Raw genomic sequence first — 14,147 nt, 5'->3', positions numbered from 1 at the left:
TGAGAAAATTCAATTTCATGTTGTGATGTGGAGCCTAATCAGACTTAGAGGTTTATTCAACACAATTTTCCTCCAGATTATTTCTATTAGGGTTTGGGGGCAGTGCCCCCAAGATAGGGTCAAGGGGCCCTAATTTTGTAAGTAGCAAAAAACTTGTATAAAAAGGCTTAGCGTTAGGGATTTTCATAATGTATGATGAAAAAATTGGTTCTTGCGATGGTATTGAGCTTTAAGGGATTACAGATTGTAATCAAGTTGTAATCATTGGATAATAATGATAGTGGACTTCCTGTTGGTGGATGTAGCCTAGGGATTGGGTGAACCACATTAAATCTTGGTGTCTTGTGTTCTCTTATGTGTGATCTATTATTTTATGATATTGGAAATATTTGCATGTAACTGTTATTTCTGTCTAAGGTTAACCCTAACATTTTAGTGTAAGTCGAGTGATATAGTGTAAACCAAGTAAAGTTTAGTTGATGTCAAGCACTAGTAAATTTTAGTTTGTGCTAAGTGATTTGATAGTGGATGCCAATAAATGAAGTATGTGCCAAGCATCAGAAGCAAGTTAATGCCGAGCATCAGCATTATGAGAAAGATTGTGAATTTGATGAATTTGAGCCAACAAGTTTGATTTATTGGATTGTGTGAACCATGTGGAAGATAAGCTTGATGAGCTAGTGGCATAGAATTCAAGATAAACCATTTTGAGGAAAACTCAAAGAGGATTGAAGGAGAAGTTTATAGAAGGGAATGAAATGAAATGATGGGTAGATTCATCGAATCCTACCTAATCCAACCTAAGCCTAAAATGGACGATGGAGGATGAACAAAAAAAGATCTTAATTTTCTATTTATAGAGATGGCTGATCAAAAGCAAAAGTTCTCATGTGCAAGAACCTAAGGAAGACAATGAGTCTAGGGTATTGCTTCATTCAGTGACCTAAGAGAAGAGATTGCATTGGCAAGCAAAGCAAGAAGGCTTAAGGATATGGATGCTTGAAGGGTGAACAAGCTATTAGAGCTGAAGTGTGTGAAAGCCAAGTAGAATATAGGGCTGAAATAAATATCTATAATCTGCAAGCGTATTTTAAGTTATTATCAGATCAAGCCTTACTGTTACTTTCAAGTCATTATACTAGTCTAGGGTAAATCCTTTGGATTAAGTTGACCTAACATTCATTTATAAATCCATTTAACTGGGTGACATTCCAAGTGAATGATCTAAAGTCTTCTAACAAGGCTCACTCTTAATAAGGTGATTGAAATCTTTTAACTAGGTCACATTTAAAAGTGTGCATTGTAACCTTTAATAGGGTTGGCCTTTTATAGGGCATCACTTTAGAAGAGTGAGAATGAGTAGCATGTTACTGGTGGTTTTTTCCAAATTGGGTTTGCACATTAAATCATTATGCCAAATGTGTTATTGAATTTGTTATGTTTCATGCTTATATTTCTGCAAAGTTGATTTGACAATAACCTACATATTTAATTGTTTGTATGATCTAATGGGTGCATGCATGATGAAAATATTTTATGGATATGGGTTCACTAAGTTGTGAAAAGTTTTAATTGTACATATGGACCTTGGGTAATTGATTCACCCCCCTCTCCCTCTTAGTTATTCTAAAAGAATTCCGACACCTATTTCAACATTGCCAATTTTTTTGAGTTTCAATCGAAACTATATAAACTAGTTTCGATTAAAACTAAGGAGCTCGACAGTGGGGTTAACAAACTTCGGTCGGGCTTCATAGTTCTAATCGAAACTACATTGAAAGTTCCAATTGAAACTTGCTATGTAGTTTCGATTGGAACTACGTGGCATGGAAAGTTTCTATGAAAACTTTTCTCTTGATTAGTTTGGATAGAAACTAATAGATTTCTATCAAAACTAAGAAATGAAAATTTTGTGGTCGCGCGATTTTGGAGGAAATTCTTTTGCTAAAAAAGTGTAACCTACTATTGTGGGTTCACCCATCTATGTTGTCATCAATGCAAAAGAGGGAAATTCTTAGCATGAATGCTGATAGTATTTATATGGGGGAGTATCATTACATTTGTGGAGACATATTTTAGTGCTTATGTGTTGCATTCATGACAATGTTTTTCATTTATGTCAACACACACCTTATAAGATTTCAAGAGTTGTAGAGGTAGGTGTGTTTGGCACGATCAACAATCAATGAGTTGGGTTGTGTGCTCTTAGAAATTTGTTGAGAGATGCTTATAGCTGCTACAACTAATTGCATTGAAAGAGATATGCAGTTATGACATAATTATTTAATATTTTCTAGAGGCAGCTTTCAGAGAGAATTTTTGGAAAGTGGGTATCGGTAAATCAACTATATCTTTTGAATGAAATGAAATTTTGCTAAGCATGTTTAGATATTGGGTAGAGACATGTTCAAGATGCTATACATTCTAGATGGCAAAATTAGATATGTAGTTTGAGCTGACTTATGAAGATTGTTCAACATGTTTCCTGTGAGCCAACTATTGGAAAAGTCATTGTGAAAAGAGTATAATTGTAATGTAATTTATATTGTAATATATTAATGATGTCCTATAGTATTCATTATAAATTAAGAATGTCTTAAGGCCAACTAAATACTTGTTTTAGGACTTGGTATAAAGAAAAGTTCAATTCCTTGTGATTTGGTATCCAACATAGATGGTTATTATGTATGAAAGCTTGAATGTGAATTTGTTTTTTATCTGAGAAGATATTGAGTTTGAGTACATGTATGATGAGCTTCAAAGGAACTATATTGGAAAAGAATTATCGTTTAGTTAGTTGAGTACTTGGATAGATTATCTTGAAGATTATTTGGTGAAGACAGTGTAAGGCTATTTAGACGGCGGGTCCAATTGCCCTCCTTTCAACTCCTAACAGGGTTGACACAACTCCTAACAGAGTTGGAATCTTCAAACAAGGATTCAAAGTCTCTTAACATGGACTCATATGTATTGATTGTATTTCATTGGCTCCTAACAAAGTCCATCATTTCACAAGGAACTTTTTATAAATTAGTACATCATCTTGTGGGTATTATTCCCATCGAGGTTTTCCCTCTAACCAAGGGTTTCCCTAGTTAACATTTCTGATGTTATTGTACACAATTATCTTTCTATGGTTGTTGCATCTATTGTCTACATATTTCAAAATTAATAAAGATATTGAGAGTTGTTTTAAGTACATATCCAATTCACCCCTCCCCCTCTCAATTATCTTGGTGGACTTTACATGATGTGACATCTTTGTGACATGCAAATTTATTACTCATCATGTCATGACATAGCCTCACATTTCAATGATTACATCCACCTTTTGCTAGCTCATTAGCTTATGGTTAATTTAAGATCATGGGAATATTCCTTTCTAATTGTGTTTGCCTATTATAAAGTCATCATTAAAATTTATCTCCTTCAAAGATCATGTACCATCTCAACTACTCGATGAACTAATTGAGACCTTCAAAAAATGGTTCATTGGGTTCACAATCCTTTCCAAGTGTGTGCACATTTCAAGATATCAAAATGAGTAGATGATGTGTTGGCACATACTATTGTGACATGTTGGTAAAGGACCAAAGTGTTTGAACCTTGAACTTTAATAAACTGAATGAGACGGATGAACCTTAGATGAAAAAGGTTTAATGGGTTCATTTGGCTATCCTCCATCCAAACTATACAGTCGACCAATTTTCAAAGAATCAAAAACATCATGGCGTGACAATATAATTACACCTTCAAATATACATATGAATAATGTTTATTAAAATTGTTTAAATACTATTCTATTTTAGATTCTTTAAAATCTAATTTCAAACCACTTATTGCATCAAAATTGTTTCATTAAGTTTTCTCATTCTACAAGAAAAATTATAGACTGATATAAAGATCTAATACTAATATAAGACTTAAATAAAGTTTTGACTTTATTTTGTCTTTAGTACATTTTAAATGGAAATTAGCCTCTCCCCAAAAAAAAATTATAGAACCATAATCAAACTACAAAATAAATTTCCCCACCGAGCAAACCCATCTTGCTAGCATTTAAAAAAAACATAACCACTCCATAAAATTCATTGACATATGATTCTAGCGTCATCCTAATTAGGTACTTCTTGAAAACGTGGATATCGTCTGCTTCGTTGAAATCAAAAGGCCTGCAGTTCACGTATTTAACGAGGACTCTTCCATTAGAGTGGTTAGAAGTTCAACTGCTTATGAAACCTATGAATCTGACAAATAGGTGTCATATTAAGCAAGGTAAAAATGACGGAGACAATGAGCCTCACATGATGTGGGTATTATTTTCTGGTTTGTTGCATCAGGATTAGTTGTACCTACTCGGATATGTGATTAATATCGTGAAGACTCTGCCTCTACAAAAAAGTAAACCAACAAGCTGCCTGATTCAAAAAGTTTAGATAGGGACACTCTTGACTATTGCCAAATCTAACAAGAGTCCTATTTCGCTATGGATGAGAATGAAGAGTGGTAATTCTTAGGGGAAGAGAAGTGGTAGATAGTGATTCATATGCAACGTCTAGATATATCGTATATGGTATGAAAAGATTAATAGTATACTTAGAATAACCTATATCTTTTTTCTTTTATAGCTCAAAGCATGCCACAAATATCATATAAAATAATGAATACATAACAATTTCGGAAGAAAGTAGAGTATGGTGTAGATCACATATATGATGGAATTCTTGTTGTAATTATATTATTCATTTGTTTATTATCTATTGTTTTTCAAGTTGAAAGTAGGAATAATGGTTTTGAGAATGTCAGATATTAGAATAAGTGTAATAAGGATGAGTAGTGAAATGTGGTATCATTGTCATAGATAGGATGACAACATTATAGATAGAATGGACATGAGTTGCGAGGGAGGATTTGTATGGGATGCAAGATGAGAAGAATATATTGTGGTCAAAGAAGCACATTGAAACTAGTAATGAAGTAAGAAGTAACGCATAAATTTGTAGGAAAATATTGCTTTAATGAAAGAGAACCAAATGTAAACAATATTGAATATTATGTTTAAATATATAGTGAAGGTGTATAATTAGACATTTATAACGAGGAACAAATCTAATGAGACGGAGGAGGGAAAGGTCACATTGGGAGAAACAATATGAGGTTTAGTAGCAATGAAAGTGGTAAAAACATACATTTAGATCAGCTAGAAAAAAGAAGAGGAGAGGTACCGATAAGAACTAGTTCCATCGAGAATAAATGTGTCTAAACGGTCATTTACTTATTTACAATGTAAGATCAATACTTGAGTAGATAAACAAATTAGTTGAGTGCTTCAAGAGTTAAAAGGGAATTTGCAGTTATTAAAATCCATGAATAGCGAACTGGTATATACCATGTTGAAGACGTAAGAAAAGGGGCTCAGTTATCATTAATTTCACATAATAATCTTAAATAGATTACTGATTCTCTTTCGACTGCTATATTTCAACTAGTGGACATTTTAAAATTGAAACAATTATTTAGATTTGAACCTTCAGAGGGTTTTAAAAATGATCAGAGAAATTCAGGAAAGTCACTCATTGTGATCTGGCCCTGCAAGTAGTTTATGGCCAATTCCAAGCGAGAGTTATCTGATCTAGTATACTTTTGTGATTAAGAAAATTTTAAGAGTTCTCTTTGTATAATATTGTTGATAAGTGGTAATTAGTTTTTAATCTATTTTATGTTTTTTATTAAAATGTTGATCATTAAGTATATTTGATTGATATATTTATTAAGAAGAATTGATTTTTTAAAATATTTCTGATTAAAAAATATATTATCTGATTTTAAATATTTTTTAGATTGTAAAAAAAAAATATTTTTTAAAGTGGCACATTCTTTTAGATTAGTAAAAGACTAAATCTTGTGATCTACCTAGTGCTTTATTTCAGACTTCCAATCTAATTTTAAATATATTCTAATCATAGATCTTTTTATAGAAAACAATAAAAAATTACAGTATTCTTTATCATGAATTAAGTGGAGAAAGATGTCTTATTAATTTAAGTGGAGGAAGATGTCTTATTAATTTAGGTTAAATCAATATGAGTCATATGAGTAATGAAAAAACATATTAATGAAATAAATGTAGCCTTTTAATCTTTGACATATATATTTTATTTGAAAACCAGATATTCATTTATAATAGTTGTTCAAAACTATAAAAAGGGTGAATGATTTGTACTTAATAAAAACTTCCTTATCGTTGACATTCATATACTTATAAAGAATTGAGATATTCACCTGTAAACAAATATGGTTGTTATCTGTAATGAATGAACCAAACATAAGTAGTTTAAAACTTAAAAACAGGTTATGTCATCTGATAGTTTTAAATCAAAGAATAACACAAAGCCTGCACGAAATAACACATATTACAATTCAATATTTTAACCATTATTTTGCAAACAAATTATCTTACATAACTGCAACCACATAATTATCAAAATCCTTGATATAACACCATTTATTTGATAATCTATCAACTAATTCTAATAAGCTATACAAATTCTAACATTATGATATAACACAATGTATTTAATAATAATCTATTAACCGATTGTAATAAGCTATCCCAATTCTAAAATTTAAACCGCAGTAGTCATGGGATTGTTATGGAGAGGCAGAAGTAAGGTTTTGTTGGGCTACTTTCAAACTGGACTGATTTAGTGCCATTGCATTTGGCCAACACTGAGCAAGGCAATTTCCAGATGCACAATAATCTGAAGTACTTCCACACCAATTATATTGGCTACAACATCTCCCACTATTGCACCAAAACTTCCCTGCTGGACTGCATGTCGGATCTCCATTAATAACCATAACTACCATAAACACTAGCAATATATAAAATCCCAATCTTAATCTATCTTCTGCCATCTCTTCTCTCTCTGCAATAATAAGAAGACTATGATTATGTTCTCTTCTTTCTACAATAATATTATTATACTAGTAATGTTAAGATAGTAAAGCTATCTGCTGTGGTTAATTCAAATGGGTGAGATCAGATACGTACTTGTTGAGCCCTTCAAAATCAACAATGGCAGAGACACTAGTTGTTATACCAATTTTGAATATTGTTTGGTTAAGTGGTTTCAGGGTTGGTTACCTATATATATTTGGATGGAGGTAAGAGGAGCTTCAATTTTATTGATTTGTTAATTGATTTATATTTATATTATATTAATAAATATAGTCAAATTAGTGAAAATATGATATTTTTGTTTTCTTCATTCTAGAAACATATAAAATAAACTTCTTTATTGTTTACACTCTTTCATCTTTTTAATGTTAAAATATGTTTTAATTTGTTTGAATAATTATTTATCTTATAAATATAATATAAATGGATCAATTCTAGAAGAGTTGACTTGTTTTTTGTAAATGGACACAAGTTAAACTATTCTAGAAAGCCTCAAGTCATCTAATACTTTTAAGATTTGAATTATTCTAAATGACATCATTTGGAAATATATGGCTGTCATCATCCTCACAAGTTATTCTATTCTAGAAAGCTATTAGGCCACCCAATCCTTTTGAGATTTGAATAATAATAATGTATAATAAATATTTTTTAAAAATATATTTTTACAATCACTAATTAAATAAATTATCTTCAATTAAAATTGAAATTTCAAATTTTGATTAGAAAACTAAAACTATGTAAAATTAATATTTTTCTATATTGAGATATTCTTGATAGATGCAATACAAAATTTAAATAAATATTTATTATTTAATTATTTTTGATAAGTTTTTGAAATTCAGTAAAGTAGGTTAGGTCCAAACTCATCAAGAAAAATAAAATTAAGTCTTAAAGATAGTTCAAAAGGAATTCACAAGTTATGAATTAAGCCAGAGACAAAACAAAACTACCAACTAAAGAACTAGAAGCAAAAAAGGCTAGAATTGTGACCCAACACTAGAACTTAAAGAAGTGGTAGAATATCCCCTTCCTAATATTCATTAAAAGCTCCTTGAGCTTATCTAGAAAATAAGTCCTTTTGGGTTGATGTTGAACAACATCTAAGAGGTCCCTTCACTGTTAGTGATAGCCACCTCTAAATTATCACCCCTCTTCCTTTTCTTGTCTCTTTTTGCTTCCAACTTTACCTTCAAGGTAGTTAAAGGGTGGGTAGTCTTCTTTGTTATTTATTTTCTTAATACAGTTCAAAATCTCATAACTTTTGCTCGAGATGAGACTAGTTAAAGTTCATATATAATTTCACAAAGTACTAAGTATTTCTTATTTCTTCTCCTAAAATGACATGATATATTTTATTTCTCTAATTTGATCTTCCACAATCTCCTAGTTGTCTTGCTTCTACACAAAATCCTTAGCCACCACAAAACATTATCACCCCCCTTGCTATGGATCCAATTCTCCACCTTTTCTTCTGCCTTTGCAGTGACTTCAAATTAATTGATCTTTCTTAGGTTGTAGTGTGTAATTGTGCAATAAGTCACTTGGTAACACATGTGATTATTTTTTTGTAGAGGATACACAATTCATCCACCTTGTTTCCACTTTAAACCAAACTTTATTTCTCAATAAATGGGGTGGTCTTTTTTAGATTTAGAGGGGAGATGTTATGAGTGATTTCAAGATCATCAAGGTTTCCCTAAGGCATGATAAAAGGGGTTGGGGAGAGGAAGAGGGAGAGAGAGAGAGAGAGAGAGAGAGAGAGAGAGAGAGAGAGATCATTTGTATTCTTAGGGGTCTATTTCGACTCTATTGACCATAAGGATGAGGAATCCTCAAACAAAAAAATTATTTTCTCCTCAGTATTATCGATGTTGAAGGCCTTATATGTAATGTCCCCACTAGCTAGGACAAGAATACATGCATAACCAATGTTAGAATTTATACAATAATAAATTATATGTCACTAAGACATATCCACATCGAGATCAATAACCCTCTTGAGGGTCCTTAGATCCTTGGTTACTTCTTCATCCTTTATGAAGTGCTTCTTTTAAGGTCCTTCCTAGAAGAGATGTTCTCTATCCTGGGCCCTTGACACTTATGCATATGGTAACATCTATGGAGTATTTTGTCCTTATAACCATATTAAGATCACTCTCTTCCCAAAGAGAGTCTCTTGATCTTAATCTAGTAACCATATTAATATCACTCCCTTCCCTAAAATAGGACTATCTTGATCTTAAACCATTCATCATTAAGTCATGTGTGTTATCCATTTCAAATTCCATCTTTACATATACATATGTACATGTAAATTATCCATAAGTACAATTCATTAATATAAATAAATTTATAAATATAATTAAACAAATATAATCAATAAACATACCTTTATTACCTTCCTCTTTTCTTGGTCCATGTGGCAAATCCTTAGTCGACCCTTCAATGCATTATTCCTACTAGATTATCTCAACCCTATATTTACTTTCTGTCGGTTAATAGTTTGTCCTATTAGATTTGATAATCTTGACTCTTTGATTGTTGGAATGTGTAATTTCCCCTCAAATGAATTGTAAAAGAATAATAGAGGATTCTTGAAATTCTTGGATTGACAAATAGGGTTAGGTAAAGTTCTAGAAGTCATTTATGTATAGATGGTTTTAGAAAATTCTATTTGTTCAATGTCAGCTAATTTAGATGTTTCTAGAAACAATCAAAGATCTCTATAAATAGAGGCATCTTGTAATGTTATTGATATGGACAAAATGGTTAATGAAATATATTAGTGCCGTAACACATTGAGTATTTTTCATTTTAGTTTAGGGGTATGTGCAGGATCATGGTGTGCCAAAAAGTGGCGATCTGAAAAATATGTAATTCTGAAATGCCTCAAAGAATTTCAAAATCTATTCCCACTTTTTCCGCACCCATCCTGATACTAAATGAAAATAATTAATACCTTTATAGTTCCTACTATATCTTTCAATACCAACCTTATATGGTCATCTTTAAAACATCCCGAAAATGTGTTTTTGGCATGTTCTTATGTGTTTTTTACTTCAAGCATGTAGCTAATGGCTTTTTTTAAACCAAAATTTGATGTAATGAAAAGGGTTTCTTAAGAATGTTCTTAGCTTTTCATAAATGTAAGTTTTGTCAAATTACGAGTTTAGTAAGTAATTATTACTTATTTTCTAATGGAGTTAGCTACAAAGTGCTGATTAACATACTGGTTGAAAAATAGCTATAACTTTCAAACGGTATAAGATTTGTGAAATCCAAAAGATGTGTCACATTCTATGCTTCGACTAGTATAAGAAACAAAAAAAAAAAAAAACTTAATTTTGATTTTTTTGAACTAGTTAAGGTGGTCAGACACAAGAGTTTTTTAATTCTGAAAATAGTATAGTCAAAAATTTATAATTAATTATTTATTTGGAATAAAAATTGCCAAAAATATGCGTCACATCTAGGCATGAGTCTACTTTTTATATCTAAAATTATATTTAAAAATATTATAATTTGATTATGATTAAGGTGGTCAGACATACACCTACTTTTTATTTTCGCCCTAAATTTTTTGTAGTACTGCATTAAAATCCAAACTTTTGACTAATCAAATAATTTTTTCTCTAGATAAGGCCTTGTAGTTTAGAAACTATATTCAATTTCCTATAGATTATTTTCTTACAATTTTTTGATATAAAGTCTAGAACCACTTTAAAATTATGTGTCAAGTTGACATAACCCTGATTTGCTGATTTTTCACTGCCACTTAAGGCCATAGTTTGGTACACCATGATCCTACACATACCCTTAGTTTGTCCATCCGCCTTTCATAAGGTGTATTAGAGTTATCTTGGGTTTCTACAAGAGGTATTAGAGCCTACGATAAGAAAATCATGTCACCATTTGTGACAAATGAATCAAAGCAACATTAAGTGGGAGAATCATGTCACCTATTTTGATAGAAGTAGCTAATCAAGAGATAGTTGAAGAAGGAATTTGGTTGTCACCATTTGTGATAGCAAAGAGATTTATTATTTTGTAGAGAAAGGTTATTTGGAGAACCTTGTCACCATTTGTGACATATGAAGATATCAAGGGGTGGCTGAAAGAAGACACGAATTTGATCAAGGTTATTAGTGAATCCTATCACCGACATTTGTGACAGATGAGGCAAGATTATCAGTGGATCCTATGAAAAGAGGAAATCGTTGGTAACCAATTGTTGGCAAAATGTTTGTAGAAATTAAAGGCTGCAACCTTGGAAGACACTATTCATGCATTAATAGATATGAAGATTATTGGAAAATGACATTTTGGCATCAGGCAAAGAAAGGATTTGGATTTGTATGCAACAATGTTTGAGGTTGAAATTAGGGGGGAGTGTTGGAATGTGTAATTTCCCCTCAAATGAATTGTAAAAGAATAACAGAGGATTCTAGAAATTTCTTGATTGACAAATAGGGTTAGGTGAAGTTATAGAAGTCATTTATGTTTAGATGGTTCTAGAAAAGTCTATTTGTTCTATGGTGGCTAATTTAGATGTTTCTGGAAACAATCAAAGACCTCTATATAAATAGAGGCATCTTGTAATGTTATTGATATGAACAAAATGGTTAATGAAATATATTAGTACCACAACACATTGAGCATTTTTTATTTTAGTTTAGTTTGTCCATCCACCTCTCACAAGGTGTATTAGAGTTGTCTTGGGTTTCTACATTGATACCCAATGCTTGGAAAGATAGAGGATGTTTACCAACAATTGTATCAATGTATATACTTTATCACTACCCTCTAAATTTATTAGGTATAGCTCCCTATGATGCTTTCAATAATATGTAATGAATATGTCTTTATGTTATCAGAAATTCTTGATATTATAAGATCTTAACCTGAGAGCAGTAAAGGATAACCAAGTTGTTTGTAGGAACAAACAACTCAGTCAAGATGTATATGAATAACCTATCACACTCAATGGAATTATTTTAGTAGATTATCTTGATATTTTCTAAATTCTAATTCTATTCTAAAAGCAAATTACTGATCTAAATGCAGAAGTGGGAAAGAAAAGATTATACATATGAGGGCAAGTGGAATTTCTTTGGCTATTAGCCTTGACTAAAATGGAATTCAACAAGTATCCAATAGATTCACATACATTATGCTTAAATAATTCCCAATGAAAAGCATAACATGTATGAAACTATCAAGACAAGAAAAAAAATCATATATGAAATAGCAAATGGAATTATTGTACTACAAATATCAAAATGAAGTGGAATCCATCTGATTATTTACAAGATCATGCATAGTTATCTTTCAACTCTAAGTGTAAAGCTATGTAATGCATGAACTACAAAACATGAAAATAAATTATTGTAAATGGAATTATAGAACCATTCCCTCTCTAGTTTGTCGACCCTTGTTATCTCAAAAGTGATTACATTTATAGTTTGTTGTTATCATTTCTAAATTCTAGCAGAGAAAGAGTCATATAATAGAGAATAAAATATGGAAATATTCAATCTATATCATGATACAAGCACATGCTATCTCTTCTATTGATGATTCCAAATCCATGATATTACTAAAAACATAACATGACTGTTCATCTTCATGCAGTCCTAGAAAATCCTATAGAAAATCATTTATTCTTCAATTTTGTCCTTTCACGCCAAATCCATATATTCCATATTCTAATGATCAGAAATTTCAAATTCTGACCATTGATGTTAAATTAATTATTGTGATTTTAAACATTGAGACTTTCTTTTATGGTTTCCACCGTGGATGTACCGAGTACACTTGTCTTCTTGGCACTTTGTCGCTAAGAATAATAGTAGAGAAACTTTGTATAGCAAGACATCAACAACTGTGGATCTCTTTCCAAGCTAACGATGATAATAGAAAAATGTTAAATTTATTTATTTTGCAACACAGGTCCCTCTTTCCAGCTAGGTACATTGTGGCTAATAGATGATATAATTTTATTGTATGATGCCAAACTATTTTGCCTCATTGGCACCTCGTGAATAGACTTTGATTGTGTTTCATCAAAAGTGATGACCCACCAGACATGTGTCATTCTCTCATTATGTTGCTATGAATAATTTCTACACATCTCTCCATAGCGACATAGCGAGAAGCATTGATCTTTTGACAGTGCTTGCATTCTCTTTTTGTTTAATAATTAAATGGGACTTGATCTGATAGGTAAGCATTTGAATTTTCAACTGGCCAATAACATGTATTCTTTCATTCAATTGAGTTTTCAACTTGATGACGTGGACAATTATATGTGTTTCATTCGTCAAATTGATTCCAACTTTGGTCTTTACCGCCTTTGATCATGTTCGTTGCCAATTTTTGCATTTTTGAGTGTTCAATCTACATTGAATTCAATTGAAATTGATTCTAAACTATTTTCATGATCTATACATCAATCTTCAACTTTAATCTTTAGTGTTCTCTTATGTATTTCCTCTCTCTCTCTCTCTCTCTCTCTCTCTCTCTCTCTCTCTATATATATATATATATATATATATATATATATATATATATATATATATCTGTGAAAATGTATCCTTCTCTAGATATAGATCTTTGACCATGGAGTTAGAAACTTTCAGAGATGAAGAAATGCTTTCATAAAGAACTACTCCTCAACATGAATCTTGTATTCAACATGATTAGGAATAAAGAATATGAATCATTTGAGATATTTAGACCTTCTTCTCATTAGGAAAAATGTATAACAAACCCTCCCAAACCTAATCACCTAGCCAAGAAATAATGTATTGCTCATATGATTTCTCGCATTAGGCTAACTCAAAGGGAGATGAGAAGAAAGACCATTCTAAGGGAAATCTAGAGTCAAACTCAAGACTTCAACTTTTGACTTGAATCAAAAAAACCCTAAGGCAAAGTATAGACTGAAACTTGGGCAACATTTCTAAAATTCTTCATTTTCTATTTATAAGGGAAAGATAAAATTGTTAGAAATATAAGAGTAACTGAGAGGGGAGGGGTGAATCAGTAACCACAAAAATAAATCCCAAATCCCTTACATTTCAATAGAAAACATAAACTCTACTAAAACTATTATTACTTGGTTAACACATAGTCACTCGGTTAACACTAACAATATGTTGTAACTCGAGAAGCATTATAATAT

The 14,147-nt window shown here is 31.2% G+C and overlaps 1 long non-coding RNA gene across 1 annotated transcript; it reads right to left on the bottom strand.

Annotated features, from left to right (window-relative positions):
• Positions 1-6,411: 6,411 nt before the first annotated feature.
• LOC149551716 (uncharacterized) lies at positions 6,412-7,158 on the bottom strand. Its single transcript, XR_016353330.1, has 2 exons — positions 7,055-7,158; positions 6,412-6,929 (listed from the first exon to the last, which is right to left on the bottom strand). It is a non-coding gene; the product is annotated as an uncharacterized LOC149551716 (long non-coding RNA).
• Positions 7,159-14,147: the final 6,989 nt, after the last annotated feature.

The sequence above is a fragment of the Cupressus sempervirens genome, chromosome 6 (assembly GCF_028749045.1).
Source record: "Cupressus sempervirens isolate cs-2001-9-10 chromosome 6, ASM2874904v1, whole genome shotgun sequence".
Lineage (NCBI taxonomy): Eukaryota > Viridiplantae > Streptophyta > Pinopsida > Cupressales > Cupressaceae > Cupressus > Cupressus sempervirens.
This window is presented reverse-complemented; position numbering and strand designations above follow the sequence as displayed.